The sequence below is a fragment of the Uranotaenia lowii genome, chromosome 2, assembly GCF_029784155.1.
Source record: "Uranotaenia lowii strain MFRU-FL chromosome 2, ASM2978415v1, whole genome shotgun sequence".
NCBI lineage: Eukaryota > Metazoa > Arthropoda > Insecta > Diptera > Culicidae > Uranotaenia > Uranotaenia lowii.
This window is the reverse complement of record NC_073692.1, coordinates 256,813,688-256,830,769: the sequence shown is the minus strand read 5'-3', so window position 1 is coordinate 256,830,769 and position 17,082 is coordinate 256,813,688. Positions and strand designations below refer to the sequence as shown.

General features: G+C 35.4%; 1 protein-coding gene across 2 annotated transcripts in view; it reads right to left on the bottom strand.

Moving 5' to 3' along the window:
• The window catches only part of LOC129748113 (zwei Ig domain protein zig-8-like), an 870,358-nt gene that overhangs the window by 698,431 nt on the left and 154,845 nt on the right, over positions 1–17,082 (bottom strand). The gene's annotated exons all lie outside the window — the stretch shown is intronic.

The window sequence follows — 17,082 nt, the reverse complement described above, 5'->3', positions numbered from 1 at the left end:
CATGCTCACATTCGAGAAAATTTGGTACCAATTCCCTTTGAAACCTTTATTCAGCGAAATTTGAACTTTGGAGGAACGAGTTTAAGTAGATATGAGACTTTTGGTTGCTTGGGATGTGAAACAGACTTTACAGAGTTCTATCACAACAATAATAACAGAAAAACAATTATTTGATGCAATTGAGACCCTGTTCAATTTTGGCAACACGCTCGAACAGTTCGTGTTTTCAAAATCGAACGGCTTTTTATCCCAACTTCTTTTTACTTATTTCTACAAAAGAACTATTATAATTATCATTAAAATAATTCTTACTCAATTTTCGACCAGGCTCTTTAAAGCTGATGGCGGTGCCTGATGGCTCGGAATGGCCTTCGACACAAATTTGTTGCTTGATAATTCTTGATATTCAAAAATTCTCACTGTTGAAATAAATTGACTTAAATTGACGAGCTTGAAAAACACGTCAACTTTTAGTCGTTGAATAATCGATCTCAAACCAAACAAGGCACTTAAATAACGAGGAAATGATTTTCCGATTGGGATGATTTTAAGGTTATGTGATGGCCACTCGGTCTTATAGGACCTTATCGGTAAAGGGTTAAAACTCTTTTATTTCGGCTTCATCCAACGTTTCAAATAGTATGTATTCTTTTTAAATTTTAGTTCCTTGAAACCAACGTTGCTGATCTTCGATCAGAATGATTTTTCCCCCGATCCTAGTCACCAACAATTTAGCTCCTTAACATAGAAGTCGAATATGGGTCCTAGTCTTTCCCAGATAACCAGAAGTCGTATATTTATTTACAGATTACATCGTATAGAATGTTATTTATACTCATTTTCGTATATCTGCACCTACAATGTGCGGTCCATGCATATTCTTTATCGTATTTAAAAGCATTGCATGATTTTATTACGACAAGAAGTATTTATGTACATATGAACTCGACTTTTGTGTACGACAATTCGCAAAAAATCCGTGGAACGACCGATATACGGTGATCAGCCGTGATTGAGAGATTTTGTCGTGCTATGCATAAAATAATTCGAAATAAAAAACGTATATAACTGCATTGATTCGTAATAATGTGCATGCAATCGTATACCTTTGCAAATTAATTCGCATGTCTGATTTTCGTAAAACGTATTTTCTGGCAATCGTAAAAGAATACAAAATAGTTCAATAAAATCGTTTATGATAATGGGACATCGATGATTGGAATCGTATTAAAGGAGGCTTCAAAATGTCGGTCTATTTTTAGATCATCGATGACGTGTTCTACGATTTAAAAGATTTAAGATATAGAAATATACGATTTGCTTTTGGTTTAATGCCTTTGAAGCAAATCCCCTTGAATTTATATATTCCAGATAGCGTCGAGGAACCATCATGAGCTGCTGATCGAATCGTCAGGGGTTCAAGTCCAGGCGCTAACAATAAATTCATGAACGTGGAAAAAAATCAGCAATCAGGCAAATAATAAATGTGTACGATATAAACTTGAATTTGACAGCAAAAAAACACATTTCTTTGAAACAATTTTATTTTTATTATTTTTTGGTGATGAATAAACCAATTGGTTTAAAATCCCAAAAAAAATATTTTTTTTTAGCTGACGGAAAATGAGAGCCCTGCACTCAAGTCGCAAAAGACGACCAAATAAGTCGTCGAACTTTCCATATTGTTACGAAAAATGTCGTATATTACAATCTCAATCATCTATATGATGATGTGAATTGTCATAGTATATTCCAAAAAGAATCAGGGTAGTCGTAAATTATGCGCATGACAAGTCGGGCAAATCGTAATTTAATACAATCCAAATCAAGAATATGTTTGCTAATGTACCTATATGGCCTCCAAAATGATACGTATATACTGGTTTTGCTACATTATATACGATATGTTTACACGTATATTTGCACGTATATTTGCGTTGCAAATTCGAAATACCCACCAAATGGTTGTCTGGGTTTATCCTGGGAATTGTCCAGCATCAACAGCATCTTCATCAACGCGCACCGAAACAACTCGCTAACGAATGGATTCAGTGGTGAAGCGAATGATTGCTGGAGTACACTCAGCCGAAAAAAAGAACGTTAAATTTACCTGGATTTTCACGTAGTCACCCGTTACGTAAAGGGACAAACAGCCATTTTTCGACAAAATTATGTTTGATTAATAAAGTGAAGTGAATTCTAAAAAGTGCCAGGTTAAAAGTGGAAAGTGCATATGCGTTATGTAGTTTCGTCGAATAATAAAGTTTACTTTGAAAATCAAAACATTTCATGTTTTTTTTTTTAAATTTTTAATGCACATTGAATCTACGTTGATTTCACATACAACTCATATGAAAATTACGTGAATCCTGCTTGCTGCACGAGCTCTGTTTGCTACCTGAAATTCACGTAGGTTCCACGTGATTTTCATGGTGGCAAAAATCCATGTACATTTTAACGTAGCGTTCATGTGAAGAATTTTTTTCGGAGTATAAGAATGACTGTAAATCGGGAGGAGAAAATCAACTACCTAGGCAAATCGCTAGGCGACGCAAACAGAACGAAAATTCATTGCTCATAGTTCACTAAGACGGCGTTCTTCTGTTGCACGTTCTGATGCGTTCGCGTGTGAATACTAAAAGCGTCGTTACTGTGGTTGTGTCGGCAACGAAATTTTGAAGAAAATGAAACGAATATCAATAAGCCTGCTTGAAACACAAATAAAAGTGTTTCAATCGTTTAGAGCAAGTTCACTGGTGTTGGGAAAAAGTGGTAGAAATTTTGTCACTTTTAGCACATTTCGAAAATTTTGCCATGCAAAAACATTTTCAAGATCTGTGGCCTTCAAGTTTTTTTTACAACACGTGTGTTGTAGATTCGCATGCTGTGATGCAAAAATAGCAATATTTCTATCACATACGGCTGAAATAAAAAACAGTGTTGTAAAAAAATACAACGCCCTGAGATCTTGAAAACATATTTGCTTGGTAAAATTTTCAAAATGTCAAAATTTCTACCACTTTTTCCCAAAACCAGTGAACTTGCTCTTACCGATAAGTCCGAGAAGCAAAGCTGCAAATTATCGGTGTCAGACAGCCAATATCAGGCGACTTTTATACTGTTTAGCATGTCTATGTCATGCTATACTGCATTTTGGTCAGCGAAATAAGCTTACAATGCCATGACCAAGTTGAATGAACGACATCATGCTTGCTATGACTTTTTCCTTCTTACAGCCAACAACTAAATTTTTTCAACTGTTGCGCAACTTATAACGTAAAATCCTTCCCTACACAGCCAGAAAAAAAATAGAAAATCGACCGTATGTGTGATGCGATGCGAGTGGAGTGCAAAAATGTCATTCAATATTGACATTATAGCCAAGGTTGCCGAAATCACAGAAAAATCTGTAATTTCACAGAGTTTTGAGCAAATTTTCATCACAGAATCTGTGTCACAGAACACAGAATTTTCAAATTTTCACAGGTTTCACAGAATTTAAAAATTTTGAATGAATTTCAGAAATTATCAATGTGCAGAAATGGCCGTGAACAGTTTTTTGGACAAATTAAAATTAAGATTTCTTACTATGAATAAGAAAAGTATGATAAAATTAGTAATGGTTATTGATTTCGCCTAATTAAAATGTGAAAAGACCCAATTTACCATGAATTTTCCATGAAATTCAATGAAATAGCATCACAGAAATGCATCAAAGAATTTATGGGTAAAATCACAGAAAGTCAGAATTATTTTTCTCAAAAACACAGAATTTTTTTCAGCAACCTTGATTACAGTCTGACTGACATTGTAGCTTGGTTATTCAACTGGTAGACGACTTTGATATGCTTCCGATTACATTGACTACTAGATGTTGGTCAGGATGGAACGATATTGACTGAAATTCACCAGCCTTGCCGAAAAGCCATTACATAGCCTTAAATAAATAAATAGATTCCTTCGTGGTACGCATCCGAGTTTCGAATCTTGAAATTCGATATCGGAGTTCTGAAAAAATTGAAATCAGATTCAAAGTTTCAAAACCAAAACTCTGAATTCAAGTTAATTAACCGATTGAAAAATCCGAACCTAAATTTGTTACTATGGAACTTTTATTTTCTTTTTTTTTTTCAATTTTATTTACGCCAGACCTTGGAATGTGTATTCATATGGCACTTCAAATATAAAATTTCGACTTGGTTCCGAAAGAAGACAACTCCGTCTAACGAAGACGGACGATGATTGATCCAACAAATTGCTTCCAATCGATTTGGCTTAGCACTACCTCACCACGGCCACTGTCAGTAACAAAATCCACCAATAATCACTTAACTTTTTGGCATCAATGGCCACAGCACAGCCTTTTAATCTGCCCTCGATTCCTAATTTCCGAAGAAGCTACATCCAGTGATCATCAGTTGCCGTTGTGATTCACGTATAGCTTCTTTTTTGTAAGGAAGCGATTATCTCGACATGAAAAGGGCTGTCAAAAATGATCGACACCACCCACCCTCAGCCATTTTTCGCAATCCAGACCCCCTTCCCCTCCCAAGGTATCGAAGGGAAGCCAAAGCGGGGAAAAAATCAACTCTTTAACCGAACAAATCGATACACGCGACCCGCGGAGTACTTTTTTGGCAATCAAAGTCCTTTTGAAAGCATGAATTGACGCAACTTTCTTCCGATTGCCTTCTCACACTCACTTGAGTCTACTGAATACTTGTTGGGGTTAGCTGTGCGGTGGGATTGGTTTTTCGGGTTCTTCGATTCTTTCTTCATCTTGCCGTCGCCGTATTCTTTCCACTTATCCACAGTCGTAGTTTCCGCTTTGAAGCCCGCAAGCGAGGCGCTTCTTCCCGCAAACAGTGGTACACAGTAGGCGATTCGTGGTTAAAAAATATGTATTTGATCAGTTTGATTGTATTTATTTTGTAAAACAAAAAAAAACCGATGAGTTTTTCAAATGTTTTTAAAACTTTTATTGTTTAAATTCCATAACAATTGTGCCGAGAGGTTCACAGATTTGCCCACGGTGTCTCTGAGAGAAAACTTTATTTTTCTAAAATTAGCATCGCTAATTTTTGCACCATTCGAAAGCTGGGACTTTCCCCTTTCATTTGAGCCCAAATTTGAAATAATCCACCGGGGGATCTAGAACATTTTATTTTTTGAAGATTTTTTAAACTTTTTAATGGTTTTTTCAAAGACAAAATCATACTTATCGCTGTAAAAACGCTCATTTTTCCTTTAGCACAAATCCAACGTCATATGTCAATAATATGATTTAATAGGAAATTTCCCTGGCTAGAATTTTGTGGAAGGCATCAAAGTGATACAAATTGAGAGAAAAGAGTTGGAATGTCACGAACAGAGTTATTATTATTTCATTTGTAAAATCTAATAAAACTTCTCACCACTGATTGTACTAAGACCAGAAAAAGTATTCTACGAGCTTTGTTATTGATTGTAGAGTGTATAAATGTTCAAACCGGTTTATTTACATTAAAAAATATCTCTTTTACATGAAATTGAGCCGTATTACCTGAAGTTATGAGCATTTGAAGGGTTTTATTCTAGAACAATTGTCTGCCGCCTTTCTGGAAAATTTAGTTATTTATATTTTGAGCTAATTTAGTTTGAATACTTTATGAACAAACATCTAGGGCTAGGAAAAAATAAGATTTGCTTCTTACATTTAAGCCAAAATTCTAAATAATTCACCTGGATTTCATAATCCAACATCTTTGTTGAAAATCTTTCATCCTTTTTGATGATTTCTGAAGGTTTTCATACTTTTCACTTTAGATTGATTGTAAAACCATAGACACGGGTATCACAAGCATGATAAAGTGTTATAAATAAAATTTAAAAAAAAAATTAACCTTTTGTTTATGTTTGATTCCATAAATTAGTGTTTTTGGAGGCACTCGTGTATGTAAAAATGTGGTCTAGATTTGTAAAAAAAAATTCTAGATTGTTCATTTTTCTCAAAAGTACACGAACTGAACCTAATTGCTTTCATTGATTTATTTATAAAAAGAAAAAAAGGAGATTACAATATCTCAACATCAACTTTGTTTTCAACAATTTTAAGAGGTTGATTTGATGTAATACTATTATCCGAAAATATTTTCTCAATTCACTTTGAGTTGTCAGATCTGAAATAATCTTTTTTTATTTTGTTTTCTGAAATTTTCCATTTGTTCATATTGATGATTTTTTTTTCAAATTTCCTAAACATAACAAAAAATGGGTTTTAAAATAAAAATTAATTCAAATCTCAATACATTGGAAAAAAAAATTGAACCAAAGCTGGCTTGCAACAAACTTGTATACAATCTACATTGCACGAAATCAAACAATCGAGAAAATTAAGATCAAACATTTGAAAAAAAAAATCTAAATGACAGGTAATACTACTCCCATCTTCTACAGTTTGGCTTTCGCTCTTTCAACTGTTTGAATTTTCGAAAAATGTATCAAATCATTATCTAAAATATCTTAAACTTTATTTATTCCCCACTTTGGGATTTTTAGAAAAATCGGAGTGACAAAAAAAAAGAATTTGATATTTGTTCCGGAATAATAAAACCCCAAAAATGCTCATAACTTCAGATAATCTTGATCAATTATATGTAAAAGATTGATTTTTTAATTTAAATAAATAGTTTGAACATTCATACAATCTACAATCAATAACAAAGCTCGTAGAATACTTTTTTTGGTCTTAGTACAATCAGTGGTGAGAAGTTTTATTAGATTTTTCAAATGAAATAATAATAATAACTCTGTTTCTGACATTCCAACTCCTTTCTCTCAATTCGTATCACTTTGGTGTCTTCTACAAAATTGTAGCCAGGAAAATTTCCTATTAAATCATATTATTGACATGTGATGTTGGATTTATGCTTAAGGGAAGACGAGCGTTTTCACAGTTAAAAGCATGACTTTGTCTTTGAAAAGTACCATTGAAAAGGTTAAAAAATCTTCAAGAAAATAAAATGTTCTAGATCCCCCGGTGGATTATTTCAAATTTGGGCTCAAATGAAAGGGGAAAGTCCCAGCTTTCGAATGGTGCAAAAATTAGCGATGCTAATTTTCGATAAATAAAATCGTTCCATCAGAGACACCGTGTGCCCCTATATTTCACCGGAGCTTAGTTTGGATGATAATATTATTTTTCTCGAGAGATTTCATTTTTATCTCACATAGGTTTTAATAATTCAAACATAATGAGGGAGACATTTTATTATGGCGATACCATCACGAAGGAATGAGTGAAAACTTTGGCTAAGCATAGTGTGTACATTTATTTAAAGATCCTATCACTTGAACAATTTTTAAATTAATACAAGATAATAAATCATTAGGGAAGGAGGAACGAAAGTAGGCATTGACGGAATAGGACGAAGAAAATTTTCCGCGTGTGTCAAAATCATTGTCCTAAGAAATATTTTTTTAATGAAATTAAATGAAAAGTGAAATGTCTACACCAAGGTTCTTAAAGTAGAAGGTTTGCTGACTTTTGCAGTAAATAGGCGAGGAGGGCGCGGGTGTTGGTTGGGATCGTTATCTTTGTTTATAAACATAAGAAAAAAAATTTTTAGTGAAGAAAGATGATTCAATTTCATCAGAATTCATTTTCAGTGTCTCCAAGTCAGTTTCCATCAGCTACTGGCCGTTGTTCGAAGCCAACCAACCCGAAATTCCAAACAAGCTGAATTCTTATGAGCCGGTGTTTTTCCACACGAGGCAGCTTCCAAATAGCCATCGCCAAAAAGGTTTTTTCTACCCGCGATCAACCAACCATCAAACCAAACCCTCGAATACCAGATTCCTTCCATGCCACCAGCAGTCATCAGACAACCGATCATCCGCAGGATTGTTCAACCCGAGCTCATCCTTAACGAGCGCACAAGCCGGATTTGTTTGTATTTAGCAGCAACAGCAGGGTCGGTGAGGATATTCGAGCCAATCGGAAAACATTGCAGCCTGTTTCTGCGGTGGCAGAACGCAAAACTCACCGCTGGAACCAATCGAGTTGAGCTGCATATCATTCCGGATATTCAAAAAATGTTTGCCTATCTGTTTACCTCTGTGAAGAAATGAGATTCTTCTAGAAAACATACGTACATGGAACATATCAAACTGCTCCCGAAAAAAATTTAAGAACCTAATAAAATGTTGAGCGCCATTATTTTTCATTGTTTTCACAAAAAGACCAGTTTGTGTGTGTTGAACGTTTATTTCCGTTAAACTGTTGCACTCTGCTATATATTTCACTACAAGCTTCACTACCTTCTCGGCAGGCAACGGGATGTTAACATTTCGTTCACTTTTAGTAACAACGAACGGAGTTCCTCGATTCTAAACTAGCCATCTCGTCGTCGACGAAGCGTTCCCTCAGCTGTCGGTTCAAGTCACATTCTGGAACGCTATTGAAATCGGCGCAAAAAATAATGTTCGTCTGGTAGCTTAATGAGTAACTCTCGTACAAGTTGTGTACGTACAGCATCGAGAATCCGCCTGCAGTAGTGTGGCTTGCATCTGGATGGAGATAGAAATGAGCATCAATATTCTAATTTTTAACAGTAGCTATGAGCTGATAAGTACCTACCCCCCGACAGATATCGTGTAGCCCTTAAATAAACTCTCCAACAGGCTGATTATCTTGCGGATGTCTTCGTCTTCGAGTGCTTTGTTGGTAAACAAACGCAACGTGTCCATGGTAGCCAATTTGAAAACCCAACATGGCTGATTCGAAATTTTGGTTGATCAGTACACCTACTATACACCCCCCTTGGTCTACACTGATTATGTGGTTAGCTGTTCCCTCCGAAAGTAAAGCAGGACCAATCTATCAGGCTATCGAAATTCGATCCAAGTCTTCCCGGAAGGTCCTCTGGCAGAATTGGTAGTTGGCAGTAAACCGAAGCTAAGTATTATTATTTTTTCTTGAATTCATCCTTTATAATCCGGAATAAATATATTCCAATAAGTACTTTTGTGACGTATTGCGATAAAAAATTACGAAATTTTTAGGTATTTATTACCTGAAGACTTCGATTTCGGGTTCAAATATTCATTTTAAGCACATGGAAGCTCCTGCTAGTGAATTTCATTTGAATCGTCATTTTTCCAGATCTTTATTTTGAGATTAATCAATATATCTTTACTACTCTTGTATGAGAATAAATAATAAATTGAGGCTAGCTAGAAATTATACCATGAATTTTCAAAACAATTATGTAATCATAGTTTAAAAAATCGAATTTTCTACTACTTTGTTCAGGTAAATTTTAAAGTTTTTAAGATTCATCATGAATATGTTTAGCAAAAATTGATTTGAAAATCTATGAGTTTATCAAGAAAATAAATAATAGATTTTGGTATATGTAAATATTCGATATTTTTCGGGGCTTCATTTATGTATTCTTTGTTTTTATAGTTAAAATAGGATGTACGCTTTAAAACGTTTAAGTAAACATGAGTCACAAAGCGACTAATATACCCTCCCTTTCCCCACACAGTCCGCAGGGTTCGGCCAGGGCACCTTCAACATTCTGTGGGGCAAGTTTTTCATTTTAAGAGATTCTATAATCTGAGGCAACGAATTGGAAGACTTTGCCTCTTTTGAAATTGAAAGTCAGGAAGTGTAACACCATCTAGGAAAGAAGGTGGTGCAATTCTTAATGACTGTAATTTCATAAAACGGAGAGTTGATGAGTAGCGCCAACCGAAGTTTTAGGCGACTGTTTATGCGAATGTGAATGCGAATGCGAATAATAAATTATTAGGTAAAGACTACCGTAATCCGGGGTAATATTGATCACTTTATTCAATATAATTCGATTATTTTTTCTGTTGAGGGGAATGTGGCATGTTTTATATTTTTAAACCAGTACTGGACTCCTATGGACGTAAAACATGGATGCAGAAATTTATTAGACCTCTTTAAATTTGATTTAAAAATCTTTTTCGTCTCTGTTCAGAATTTGATGCTTTGGGGTGACATTGATCAGTCTCTATTCTGATGGTTTTTAAGGAGTTTTCTTGACCATAAAGGATACAAAACACATTCATAATGTTTACAAATGCTAGTTCATCAATTAAACCTTGATTTTTATTGTTTTATTTTAAGAATAATTATAATCGTAAAAAGAACTATGATGCTGCCTACATTTAGGGGCAAAAATAATTATAATGGCTAAATAGTTTAAACTTCAAAATACAAATGAAATTTTACCTTCACTCATTCCCCTAAGCTCTCCCACTATTTCCATTTTCATTTTTTCTTCAAAGTTAACGATTTGATAGGGTTCCTATCCATTTGTCCAATACGGGCTTACTCTTGGAAAATGTCCTTGTTTTTTTAATATCAAAAATTTATCATTCAATTACTATAAAAATAACACTATGACTGTTCATATACAAAGAAAAAAAGATGTACTTTCACATTAAACAACCCGTTTGCTCCTAAATGCTTTTTGGTATCATCATGAGAACTGTTTGTTTGCAAGCCTTGAAAAAATGGATATTTTAAGATTTTTAAATTAGGTTTTTTACTTACAGAAAAAAATTCAAATAAAAACCAAATTTGGCCTATATTTTTTTTGATACTCAATTGATAGGCTTTCAAACGTAGAAAACAGTTTTCAAAAATTCAAACTATAGACTGGGTCATTGATGATAATGTGGAAAAATTTATTGTTGGTCAAATTTACCACGGTGATCAAAGTTACCCCGTTTTACGGTACTCAAAAATTTGAAAACGAGGAGTTTCGTAAGATAGCTCATGCAATTTTTTTAATGACCACTACATTCAAGCGAAACAAGAAAAACGTTTTCCGTGCTCGGAAGCTTTACGACCAGGTGGTGATCAAGTTCAATGGGTGTCTTCTGATGGACGATGCCAAGACTGACTTCGGGCAAAATGCAGGTCAAAAGTTTTACTTGGCAACGGCTCAGGGGGTGTTCCAGCAAAATTTATATTGGTTTTAGCCGACAAATTTACACAAAAATTTATGGTATGGCAGGGCAGCCGAAAATCGATAGTTTTCGTTAAATATAAGACATCGGAACTATTTTAAAAAAGTGTTTCCAAAAACGAAGTTCGCCTTTCATTCGATACCACGATCATTTCGCGATGTTTTGGCCAGATTTGGCAAGCTGTCATTACTGCAAAAACGTTCAAAAATGGTATGCAGAGAAAGAGGTTAAGTTTGTACCGAAAAACCTTAGCCCACTAAACTGCCTTCAGTTCCGCCTTATTGAGAAATACTAGGCAATTATGAAGCAGAGACTCAAGGCAAAGGGAAAGGTTGTCAAAGACATCAATCAGATGAAGACCTGGTGGAATAATATAGCTAAAACGATGGACGAAGAAGGTGTGCCCCGCCTAAGGAGTGTATTCAAAAAAAAAATTCAACACTTTGTTTCGTTGATTACTTTTGAATGCATGGTTGAAAGTTAATGAAATTTTTAGTGAAGCTGCCTAGAAATGTAATGTATACGTGCACAAAGATTGGCAACAATCTGTCAAGTGGTGTTTGAGATAGCGTCCAATACTGAAAAAAATTTTAGGGCAGGATCGAGAAAAACCCAGAAAGTCCCAGAGGGAGACCCAAAAACAGCTGGAAATTTGCTATTCGACCAAAGTTTACATGGTAAATCATTTAAAAAGTCCGAGAGGACCCAATGAAGTGTGAGGAATGTGAGAAGTTTTTTAAAGCTCAATCCCATAATATGAAAGAGGAAGTGATAAATATAGTGATAAATATCTTCATGGTAGAAGCTGCCCACCGGTAAAATAAACTAAATACGGTTGTAAAATCGTGCGCAAAATATTTGGACTGTTTGTGGAGAGATTTTTTGAAAAATTTCGTAATGGACAGCAAAACGAACTCTTTAGCAATTAGCTGGCAGGTTTCCAACCAGAAACTTTTCGTTGATATGTCTCGCCTGTATTTCCTGGAGATAAACAAGGATAGAAAATTGAAAAATTTAATGTCTAGTACTTGAGGAGGCTAACGATTTGCGGAAACTGCAAATTACTCATTCTTGCATAACGATTGACAGGATGAATGGCCAAAAATACAAAGAAGACTGCCTTCAAATACGACCGTTTTCTTTGAAAAACTCTTCAATAGGTCTCACAAAGTTTATACTCTGTTTAAGTTGCATCTGGACTCGGGCCATTACGCTAACACGATGGTGGAGTGATAAAAAGTCAAGTTTTTTTTGTGCCGAAGGAGCACAATCGGCTAAATTTATTATAACTTCCACCAATATAAAATTTTTGAATTATATTGAAGGTCAAGCTTCAGGAAACAGGAAACAGGAAACGTAATCAAAAATTGACTTGAATTGAAAAAAAAGGTGGTTCATAGTATGCATTATAGATGACGCACGTGTTGCCCAAAAATTAAAGTCGAAAAATTTCTTGAAACTTTTTAAAAACGACTGTATTTTGTTTGTTTAATAAATAGCCAATCAGTCTATCTAATCCGAACATGAAGATTTTATTCAACCGACGTTTCGGTGCTTGTTGGCACCATCCTCAGGGAAACTGGGATTTAAGTATAAATTTGTAAGAATTTGGTGTTATAATTGATAGTGTCTAGTGTGAAATAAGTGGCGAGGTCCTACTTACAATAATGCATCTGTTCTTTGTTGTGGTTCTTGAGGTAAGCCTATTGTCGATTACTTGGTCGTTTTTGAATTTTTAACATGCTGTAAGGTCGGAAGTTATGGTTTACATTATTTGAATTTGAACTGTTCGCAAAACTGATATCGTTTTCTTACAGAGGTAAATTTCGTCCAGTAAGAAAACGATATCAGTTTTGCGAACAGTTCAAATTCAAATAATGTAAACCATAACTTCCGACCTTACAGCATGTTAAAAATTCAAAAACGACCAAGTAATCGACAATAGGCTTACCTCAAGAACCACAACAAAGAACAGATGCATTATTGTAAGTAGGACCTCGCCACTTATTTCACACTAGACACTATCAATTATAACACCAAATTCTTACAAATTTATACTTAAATCCCAGTTTCCCTGAGGATGGTGCCAACAAGCACCGAAACGTCGGTTGAATAAAATCTTCATGTTCGGATTAGATAGACTGATTGGCTATTTATTAAACAAAAATTTCTTCAACGGACGATTTCTTAGAATCCACGTGACAGAATATCACAAATATTTGCAAATGTAAACATTACATTACCAGGTAAATTCCCTGAAAATATCATCAAATTCCATCTATGTATTCAAAAGTTATTCACAAAACAAAGTGTTGCATTTTTTTCGAATACACTCCTTAATAAGCCGTGATTCAGGGAAATTCGGGAATTCCTTCGAAACCGTGAAAAATAATTTATTCCGTATTTTTTCTTAAAAGTATGAAAAAAATGCTACATTTGTATGAAAAAATTTCTGGAATCCAATAATAGATGACAGAAATACAGGCAATTGTTTTTGTTCCAATTCTAAATAAACTATAACATCTAATCATAGCCCTTCTGCCACCAGTCTGTCTCTCAACTCGCCTTTCAATTTCAAGCTATTCTCTCAACTCGCTTGAAATTGTGAACATGATCAAGTTGTCCTTACGCTCGCTTAATATTTCAGATTATTTTAGTTTCCTCTTTTTACCATTTTTTTGTACAGGGCGATTAACCATCATCCGCATTAGAGTGTCAATTTGACACTATTGCAAGTTTGAATGCTTGTAACTTTTTTCAGAAGCTTCAAAAAACAAAAATTTCTTCGGGGATCCTAAATGAATTCAAAAGTACTTCAATATTGCAGCTTTACTTTTTTATGGACGAATCCTGGAAGCCTGGACAAAACAAACTCCCTTTTCCGACTTAGAGTGTCAATTTGACACTTCAAAAGTAAAATCTGTTTAATTCGTTTGAATTATTTTGAACTTCATACAAAACTTATATCAATAGAAACCTTGTAATGTCAGTAAAATATGTTTCGAACATTATATATAGCTAAAGTTACTAGTTTTCTCGTTATTCAGCATGATAGAAAAAAATCCGGAAATCATGCCTCAGGAAAACTGCTGTAGTTCATATATTACACGTCCAAAAAGTATTTGCCTTATGCATATGAAAGCTAAAGTTAATGTCTACATCATGGAGCCAAGAAATATTTTTTTAAATTTTTTTTCTAGTAATATAAGTTTTGTTGTAATCGGTTAAGTATGAAAAGAGTTATAACGATTTTAGCTTGAAGTGTCAAATTGACACTCCTAAGTTTGATAAGGGTAACGAAACCTAGTGCGCATGAGGGTTAATAAACTGCTTGATTTTCAAGCAAGTTTGCCTTTGTTTACCATTTTTGCTGCAATTTCTTTTGTAATTCTCGTTTTTCTAAGTTAACGAGAAATTACCTATCACGGTCGCCAAATGTGCAGAACTGTACGGGGCTCCAAAGTGTCCTCCTGTGTCACTACTTGACTCGCTTGTTCGACGACCGACTTACTGACTGACTGGTTGCACGTTTGGGGAGAATGGCCCGGTGTCGGTTCCATCCATTCACACAAAGTGGACCTATGTCTAAAAGCTCCGTGGTTAAATGTCGATGTTAAATCGATGTTTTGTGATGATTTGGGCAGATAATTCCATACAATTTTAAACTTGTTATGGAAACCAAATTTTGGATTGGAAGGTGTTTGAGCAAGTGGCACATAATATTTTTATAGTTTTTTAATAGGTACTTCTCTATTATTCCAGTGGGTGCATAAAAGAGGAGAGGAGGAGCTTCCATATGATAATTTAAGAATAACTTGGAAGCTGAAAACAAATGAAATCAAATGTTGCAGGGGAGGGTATTTGGAATCGAGAAATGTTAATATGAGTAATTGGTTTCCTTTCCGAGAGAGAGAAGAAGGATAGGGGTTTTATACAAACTTTATTTTAAAGTTCAAGATTTATAAGGCAAATGAAATTAAATTAGACATAAGAGATAAAAGATACCAGGGTACGAAAAAAGTTTTAAAGGTTATTCAAGACCTCTCCCTCCTTTCGATCTGACGAGAAAATGGGATCCGATACCATAGTTTGGGACCTCTTCTCACAAATCAAGTTTTTATGTGAGATTTAAAACAATTTTTAAATGTAATATTTGTATTGCCATTCGAAACTCAATTTGCAGCTCCCATTTTATAAAGATTCCGTCTGAATGATGTTGATATTAAAATTAAAATTAGGAACAAATAGAACAAAATTTAAATATTTTTAAAAAATTTCATTGAAATTCAAGCTGTAATAATTTTGTCCGTTGGTTTCGCAAATGGAACCACTGTTAATAGGGTAGCAATACCTATAGTTGCCGTTCGCATACGTTTTTTTCGTGATGGATGTTTTTCCGAAAAAAAAAACATTTACTAGCAAAGCATATTAAAAATTGATAATTTTTTTATTAATTAAACCAAGCAATTTCATCGCTCTATAACCTTAAAAATAACGAAAAAAATACCCACTTTCCGAAAAGCCAAAGTGAAGAGCGCCATTGCGCCAAGCAGCAGGAACTGACAACAGCGTGATTTGCTATTATCCTTTATCCTGGGCGTTTTGTTGTGTGGCAGATTTTCCTTCCTTGCTCGCTTGCTCTCTACAGCTTCCAGACAAACGCGCCTCGCCCATCAGTTTCCACGTGACAAGCCGAAAGACATCTTCGCCCTCCCACCTCCGGCGGAAGTTTCGACAAAAGACAGGGTACTTTTTTCCCCGTGGTAACTGTATGTATGTATGTACGCAAGAGCTATTTTCATTCCCTTCTCTCCGGACCCCAGCTTTATCAAGAGTTCGAGGGGCCGGGGACGCCACTGTTTGATGACGCCATTATTGCGTTCATTGTGTTGTTCATTTTAATTGATTTCTGAAATGATTTGGGAAGGGGTTTGATTGTTGGACAAACTCAGCTGAGCGGAATTCTCGTGCCACATGGGTGTCTTGAATGCTCGCAGAACCGAATTGACGTTTTGAGATAAATTGATTTTGCCGGCATTAAACATGGATCGAATGGAAATCGAATTGGCATGCGAGTTATTTTGTTATAAATCTCAAGGTCAAGCAAGTATAGCATAGCATGTACTTGCTCACTCGTCGAATGAATTTGTTCCCTACTTGTTTTGTTAAGTGATTTATGGCACGATTCGTACACGAATTCATCAAACCGAATAAGTTCATTCCATTACCAATCAATCGAATTGAGCCTTGCCTCAACATACAACACTATCAATTATGTAGTCAGCGGAAAAGGTTAATGTCTTCGGAGCCACCATAAATATGTATGCTGCTAGCGAGGATAGCTTACAAATCATCCATTCTACGGAAAATGGTTCATCCTCTGTTATTGTTCCAGCTGTTACGGAAGGGTCAGAATCGGCTGACCAGATGCTGTTTATAGCTCATGAGAGCCGAGTTTAAGAAATCACCATAAAGTTGCTGCCATTCTTGATACGAAAAGCGGTGGTAAGTTATGGTTACGTCATTAATTACCCAATCCAAAAACGGAAAACCAGAATGACATAGTAGGCAATTGCGTTTCCCGATTGTGCGATAGAAAAGCGCCTTCCGCTTATCTTTATCCGTTTCCGATAATTTCGCTCAGAGTCTGCTTCCGCCGTTTTACTGAGTTGTAGATTACAATCGGCTGCTCACAATAATCCAACAAGTCGCGCAGCCTGCTTTGACCGAGTCAAGACGTTGCCAACTTCAACTGCCAATATGTCAATAAATCGCACCGAATGTATTTGCGATAAAAGTCACCCTAGAGACGATCTATTCTGGTGGAACAAAAGCGGGTCCAACTTCTAACTTAGCTTTGCTTTCCTATCAATACCATACCAATCCTAGTAGGCCATCGAAACTGTTGGTGGGATTCGGGAACGCGGCTGACGTATAATAGCCTACTATATATTCCCACGGATTGCGTGGCGGTGAGATTTGAACTTGGCTTCGATTGGACTAGGGTAAATTACAGTCATGGAAAATTCTGTTCCAACATTCTCCCTCCATCCCGGCACTCAAGAAATAGGAAATAGGACTATCTCCATTTAC